The sequence below is a fragment of the Marmota marmota genome, unplaced genomic scaffold (assembly GCF_001458135.2).
Source record: "Marmota marmota marmota unplaced genomic scaffold, marMar, whole genome shotgun sequence".
NCBI lineage: Eukaryota > Metazoa > Chordata > Mammalia > Rodentia > Sciuridae > Marmota > Marmota marmota.
In genome coordinates, this window is record NW_026000252.1 from 2,314,676 (window position 1) to 2,322,557 (window position 7,882).

Here is a 7,882-nt window from a genome sequence, read left to right on the forward strand (position 1 = left end):
AGAGAGAGAGAGAGAGTCAGAATTTCAACATTTATTTTTTAGTTTTCGGCGGACACAACATCTTTGTTTGTATGTGGTGCTGAGGATCAAACCCGGGCCACACGCATGCCAGGCGAGCGCGCTACCGCTTGAGCCACATCCCCAGCCCCTCTTTACCATTTTAAAGTGTGAATTTTATAGACCCTTCAAACTACTTTAAAAAATAATAGTTTTTTTTTTTTCTTGTGGTACTGTGGATTGAACCCGCAGGTATTCTACCACTGGGCTACATTTCTTGCCCTTATTTACTCATTTAGTGTGCTGAAAATTGAACCCAGGGCCTCAAGCATGCTAGATAAGCACTCTACCACTGAGCTACATCCCCAGTTCTTTTTCCATTTTTTATTTTGAGACAGGGTCTTGCTAAATTGCCAAGGCTGGTCTTGAACTTGCCATCCTTCTGCCTCAGCTTCCCAAGTTACCGGAATTACAGGTATGCACTACTGCATTCAGCTAAAATAATGACATTTTAATGTTTTTTCATTATTATTTGTAACTTCAAACATTATTGATAAACTGTCAAATTAAGTTTCAAGTTTTCTCTTTGTACAATAAGGACATACTTCCTAATGGACTTTCTTATTATGATTCAGGGCTAAAGTGACTTTCAAATTTGGTAGTTTTCAGTAGAACTTCCTTTCCTAAATTTTTTTCTTTTCTTTAATTATATAATATTTGAGAATGCTGAAATCAAAGGTTCAGTTATTTTGCATGTGGATTCTTCTGCCTGGAACTTCTTCTCCTGAATCTTGGGGAATGGTATTAGAACCCAGGATCTGGGCACTGAGTGTGCTCATTGCTATTGGGTTGTCATTGCTTCTAGGTCCTCCCAGGGGATAAAGCTAGGAAATAAAAGCATGCATACCAAGCCATGCATATATGCATCTCTGTTTCTGTGCCTGTTTATCATAAACATTAACATACAAATGAGTTCATACTGACATCCACTCTAATTCACACCAACAGTTTCATTCTAGCCTTCCCTTTTTCCTTATTTCTTCTTGAAGAATTTCTTTCTTCAACAGTGGAAAAAGTGGCTCTCATTATGTGCACTTGTCCCTTATTGTTTAACTCTAGTATTATAAAGTAGTTACATTTATCTGTAACAGATTTCTTAGCCAGAATTCATTATATACAGATCTTTTGGTCCTAAGCTTTCAGCATCCAATCAAACACATTGTTTTTCAAAATCATTGTTGTTTTCTTCTTTATCCCTTTTAAAGTGGCTATGGTACTATGGTGCAGTTTGGTTTGTTAGCATTTGTATTTCAATTAGGCCCCCATTCTCCATATCCTAGTTTTCATTCATTATTACAGTGAAGCATAATAAATAAGAGGTATACAGAAAGTTCTACCCAGAGGAGTTTTGTTCCCTCCTTATCCTTCCCATCCTCTCCTCACTACCCCTACTTCCCAGTCTTTTTTCCATCCATTTTATGGGCTTCATTCTCCTTGTTTTGTTTTTGTTATTGGTTTTTGGGGGGTTCTTTGTTTTGTTTTGATACTGGGTATTTAACTCAGGGATACTTAACCACTGAACCATATCCCCAGACCTTTTTATTTTTTATTTTTTGACAAGGTTTCACTAATTGCTGAGGCTATCGAAATTGCAATCCTCCTTTCTCAGCCTTCTGAGCCACTAGGATTGCAGGCATACACCACAGTGCTAGGCTCATTTTGAATGGCAGTTATAGTTTGACCAAGTATTTCCTATAGGCACTTTGTATGTATTGCTTCATTCAGGGTTCACATCAAGCCCATGAGAAAGGTACTGTTATTACCCCCATTGTTTAGATAAAGAAGCTGAGTCCCAGAGAACAGATGTATTTGGTACACAACCAGTATTCCATCTAAGATCTTTCTGATGCTAGGGTCAGTGTGTAAATCACCATGTTGTTCACCTCTCCTTTCTTTTTCCTTCTTTCCTTCCCTCCTTCCTTCTTTTTCTTTCTTTCTCTTTCTTTCACTCCCTCCTTTCCTTCCTTCCTTCTTCTTATTTCTTTTTTTTTGGTGCTGAGAATTGAGTTTAGGGCTTTGTGCATGCTACATGCACTGTACCACTGACCTACACAGCCCCCTCCTCTTTCTTAAAATTGTCAAAGCCCTCCTCAATCTGGGTCTTCCTGAAGCTCAGCACTTCTGAAGTCACCTCTCTGCAAGCATTCTGATAACTATGGGAACCTTGTTTTAGCTATTCAGGTGTTCTGTGTGGTTACAAAAGGTCCACAAGGGACCAACAGATCTTTGGTTAGAACTTGGGGGGAGATGTAGCCTTCAGTCAGTCTCTGGCTCCATTTTCAAAATGTGGGGTCACATTTCTATGAATAGAAAGTGATTGTCTAATTGTCTAGGGTGACATGGGCTAAAGGAGTGACTAAATTTGGTAGATAATTTTGTGTCTCAGGCTCTGTGCTGGTTGTCTCAGGCTTAAGATGAGTACACACTGTCCCTGCCCTCAAGGGGCTTGGGGTCAAGTGTACAAGTGACTCTAATGTAAGACAAAGCTGAGGTTCAGGCCTGGAAGAGAAAGGCACAGCTAGTGCTTGCTGGGAACAGGAAGGGGAAGACTGGAGCATCCAGGAAGAAACAACATTCCAAGGGAGACTTTAGGAAAGGTTGACAGGAAGGCAGGCAAGGGAAAGCTTTCAGCCAGCAGGTCTACTTGGGCCAACAGATAGGTGTAAAAAAATCACAGGGCAATGGGGTAAATGGTGAGTAGCCTCATTTGGTTGTAACAGAGATGTAGTGATAAGGGAGAAAGCTAGATGGGTATATTGGGGTTATTGTAAGGATCTTTCTGCCAGTTAGGATGTTACAGATTTTCCAGTCAGGTCACCTAGCTCAAACTGGCTTGGACAATAGAGGAGTTTATTGGCTACATAAGCAGGATGTCCAGAGGTAGCTCAGCCCTGATCAGTTTGATCCACTGCTTCAATATGATGTCAGGGACCCATGTGCTTGCCTTCCTGTGGCTCTGCTGTCCAGAGTGCCCTCTTCTTTTAAAGGCTGGTCCTGGGCTGGGAGTGCAGCTCAGTGGTAGAGTGCTTGCACAGCATGCACAAAGGCCCACCTCTGCAAAAAGGAAATAACAAAGGGTGGTCCTTCTTGTGGTTAGATGAGAACAACTAGTAGTAATCTGTGTAAGGTTTCCTCAAGAAAGGCTTTCTGTGTCAACTGTTTTATTTATTTTTTGCAGTGCCGGGGATGAAACCCGTGGCTTTGTGCATGCTAGGTAGGTGCTCTACCACTGAGCTACACTTCCAGCCCTTTTATTTTATTTAATTTTAAGACAGAATCTTGCTGAGTTGCTGAGGCTGGCACTGGCCTCAAACTTGTGATCCTCCTGCTTTAGACTCTAAGGCAGCTATGATTTCAGGGATGCACTGCCATGCCCAGTTCTGTCAACTCTATTGTAAGTGGTGAAACTCTCTTCTGCAGTCTCACTGGACAGAATAGGCTCACATGCCCATTTCTTAAGCTATCACTGGCAACTGGGGCTGGACTGCCCTTTGCCCAGTCCAGCCCACTGCTGGAGCTAAGATTAGAGCCCATTTCCCCTGGAATACATGGAACAAAATCAGGATTCAATGAGGAAGGAAGAAGTGAGAAATTGGTGCTGGGGAAGCAGCCAGATATAACGTCTACTCTCAAGTGCCAAGAATGTGAAGCTTTGTGCTTGTTAAGGTAAAAATGAGGATCATGGGGGAAATTTAGTTTTAACAAACTCACATATTTAGTTTAAATATCTCCATGTTTCATCAAATCTAAGATAATATCAATCACATGGTATATCATTATTTTATTTTATTTTTATTTTTTTAAGAGAGAGAGAGGAGAGAGAATTTTTATATTTATTTTTTAGTTTTCGGCGAACACAACATCTTTGTTTGTATGTGGTGCCGAGGATTGAACCCGGGCCACACGCATGCCAGGCGAGCGCGCTACCGATTGAGCCATATCCCCAGCCCCTCATTATTTTATGTACCAATAAAAAAATGAAAAATGCTGCCGGTTAATTTGGGATATGTTGCAGGTTGGGTCCTCTGGGCAGGAAGCACTGAGAAGGTGAGGATGCCGGAAGTTTATTAAAAAGTGCTCTTGGAGGGCTGGGGATATGGCTCAGTGGCAGAGTGCTCACCTAGCATGTGTGAGGCACTGGGTTCAATTCTCAGTACCACATAAAAAATGAATAAAAAAATAAAAGTATTGTGTCCATCAACAACTAAAAAAATTTAAAAAAGAAAAAGAAAGTACCCTTGGAGCCGGGCACATTGGTGGCTTGGGAGGCTGAGGCATGAGGATTGTGAGTTTAAAGGTGGACTCAGCAATTTAAAAAAAAATAGGAATAAAAAGTGCTAGAGATGTGGCTTAGTGGTTGAATGCCCCTGGGTTCAATCACTGGTACCAAAAAAGTGCTTTTGAAATTGATCCTTTTGAGAGGGCAGAAGGAAGTAGGGTTGATGAGGCACGTGTAGGGGTTGAGCTGCAAAGCATTCGCACCAAAAACTTCCCCCATCCCTTCAGCGAAGTCCAGAAGTTAGGATGACATGCCTTCAGCATAGCTCTACATTGTTTTGAGTGCATTGCTTCTTTTTTAAGTTCTTTTTAAATTCATTTTAAATATACATGACAGTAGAATGTATTTTGACATATTATAACCCTGTGTTGACTGGGGTATCTCTTCTGTTGAAGTGGCTTTTTTTCAATAGAGGTGATTCTGAAGAAAGTTGGCCACTAACAGAGGGCCATTTTCTGGCAACATTCTCAGCCACCATGGAAAAAAGATCTTTCTAGAAGGGGATATGTGGGTGACAGGGCAGATAATCTACCACACCACACTACTAATTGTAATGAGTATCCCAATATCTGAGAAACTAAAATGGAAGTGTCCCTCTCAGAAGAAATGGATAAAATTATGAAATTATTCAATGGTGGGCATGACAGAAAGTAGCAGCAGCCTCCAGTCTGGAGGACTCTTACTTTCTACTTTTTTCCTTTCTGCACTGTTTAATCTTCTTTTATAACCATGTTACTTAAAATCGGGGGAAAAAAAGAATAAACGTGTTGGACAGAGTGAGCCTCTAAGCAGGAACCCAAATCATCTTTATACAGAATTTTTGTTATATTAAATACAATATTTGCGTATTCAAATCCTGAGAGAAAAGTTAAGAGTTTAGTTGAGTATTTCCTCTCACCTGGAAAGATAGAACACTAGAGAGTGGAAAGCCCCAGAATTTGTGTGTTACAAGTGTGTTCCTGTCACATGTTCTTCCAGGGTGGCCTCTGGCCTAGAATCAGGTGCCTCACGCCTCCATCAGCTACCTCCAACTTATGACGCTTCTGCACTAGGAAACAGATTTTCTACTTTTGTTTTCATGTTAAAAAACATTTTCCTCCCGGTTTAAAAATCACATATCAAGAGCAAAGGAATATATAGAAAGAAAAATCAAGGAGACAAAAAATACAGAATAGAATTAAAATGCAGCCAACACTAGTATTAACATTTTTACATCTTTACTTCTAATCTTTCTGTTTCATATAATAGTATGAATACAGAGTATATCTCATCTTACCTGCTGCCTCCTGGCAGACCTTGCTCCCTCCCCAACTCTCCTTTGCTGCTCCTGAGAGCCACAATCTCCCTCTCTATTTACCCTTTCTATCAGCTTTGTGTTCTTCCAGCTTATCAAAAGAAAAAGGAAAAAGAGCCAGGCATGGTTTTGCACACCTATAATCCCAGTGGCTCAGGAGGCTGAGGTAGGAGGATCACAAGTTTGAGGCCAATCCCAGCAACATAATGAGACCCTGTCTGAAAATGAAAAGTAAAAAGTACAGGAGATAGAGCTCAGTGGTAAAGTGTCCCTGGGTTTACTCCCCAGTACCAAAGGGGGAAGAACGAAAGAAGGAAGAAAAAGAATTTTTTCTTCTAACCTTGTGTCACCCTCTAGATCCTGCCTGATTCCTCCCATTGACAGCCTTTTAAAAACATACATATAGCAGTTACTGTGGCTATTTTTCTCATCAGGAAATAAAGACATCCTCTTTCTAGAAAACTAGAAATGGAGACAAAGTATAAATTGTTTTATACTCTGGAATTCCACTACCCAACAAAATTTTTTACATGTTGGTGTATGTCCTTCCAAAATTCACTGATAACTCTTTTTTAATGGTTTTATGTATTCCCATGGGATTCTAAAGGCTTTTTGTGCTTGTGAAGGAATCACAAATTTAAAAATGAATTTTATTTTATTTATTTATTTTTTTTTTAAGAGAGAGAGAATTTTTTTAATATTTATTTTTTAGTTCTTGGCGGACACAACATCTTTGTTTGTATGTGGTACTGAGGATCGAACCCGGGCCGCACGCATGCCAGGCGAGCACGCTACCGCCTGAGCCACATCCCCAGCCCCAAAACATGAATTTTAATGGGCTCAGGTTGTGGCTCAGTAGTAGAGCGCTCACCTAGCACATGTGAGGACACACTGGGTTCGATCTTCAGCACCACATAAAAAAATAAATAACTAAAATAAAGGTATATACAACTAAAAATATTTTTAAAAAAGAAATAAACTTTTAAAAGATGCATTTTTTTTTCAAATAAATGTAGCCATCAGAAATCATGTTTATGAGGACAATGCAGTAATAATTTTGAATCTGCTACTTTCTATTGATTGTCCTACTCCAGATACTTTACATATACTGACTTAAACCTTTACAGTTAACCCTTGTAGGCTGCAACACTAGATGACTGGGTTTCCCCAGCAGTTTAATTCTGGATAAGTACACAAACTCCTTGTCCCTACGTTTTCCACCTGTGAAACAGGCTCCCGCAGCCCCTACCTCTGGAGCTACTGCACTTTCAGATGAGATGCTCAAAGTAAGGTGCTTAGAACAGAATATGGCATATTATAATCACTCAATAAATGTGTATTATTGCCAAAAAAGTTGATAGTGCCCTGAAAGTTTAAACATGACAAAATCAAACCAAAACAGCCCAGAAGAAAATGCAGGTGAACATTTTTACAATCCTAGGGTGAGGAAGACCTTTCTCTGCATGATATCTAAGGCAGAAACACAGGCAAAATATTGATAGAATTGACCACAGTAAAGATCACTCCAGAATGGCAGAAATCACCACAAAATTGGAAACATAAGCAATAACTTGGAGGAAAAAAAGTTACATATTTGACAAGCAAGAAAATTTAATACACAAAGAGCACTTATTTACTTATTTATTTATTGTGGTTCTGGAGATTAAACCTAGGGTACTCTATCACTGAAGTATATCCTCAGCCCTTTTAATTTGTTTTGAGACAAGGTCTTGCTAAGTTGTGGAGGCTGGCCATGAACTTATGATCCTCCTGCCTCAGCCTTCTGAGTCACTGGGATTATGGGTGTGCATCACTGTGCTGAGCCATGAATAGCTTTAAAAATTAAACAGAATGCATATGCAAAGGTATTTTCCTAGAAAAATAATAGGCTAAAGGACATAAACAGGATGCGAGACACTTTGATGTAGCCAAGATATCCCTGGGGACATTTAGAAGGAGCCCTATTAACCCAGCTGTTATGACGTATCGGTGTGCCACAGCTGCCCCAGTGAAAATGTGCCTGCCCTTCCTCTGTCCCTAACCTCAGGTACACAGGACTTGTACTTCCTACTTTGTTCCTTCCTGCATTAATTTAATTGACAAATATTTGTTAATTAAAATCAGGGAGAAAAGAGAAGAAAGGGGCTGTGGATATAGCTCGGTTAATTGAGTGCTTGCCTCTCATGCACAAGGCCTTGGGTTCAAACCCCAGCGTGCACACACACACACACACACACACACACACACACACA

At 40.2% G+C, this 7,882-nt stretch overlaps 1 protein-coding gene across 2 annotated transcripts in view; it reads left to right on the forward strand.

Annotated features, from left to right (window-relative positions):
- Hprt1 (hypoxanthine phosphoribosyltransferase 1) overlaps nucleotides 1-7,882 on the forward strand; it is a 64,247-nt gene that overhangs the window by 45,995 nt on the left and 10,370 nt on the right. For both annotated transcript variants that reach the window (XM_048796573.1, XM_048796574.1), the window contains exon 8: nucleotides 396-472. The gene's annotated coding sequence lies outside the window, so the exon portion shown is untranslated. The remainder of the gene's footprint in view (nucleotides 1-395; nucleotides 473-7,882) is intronic.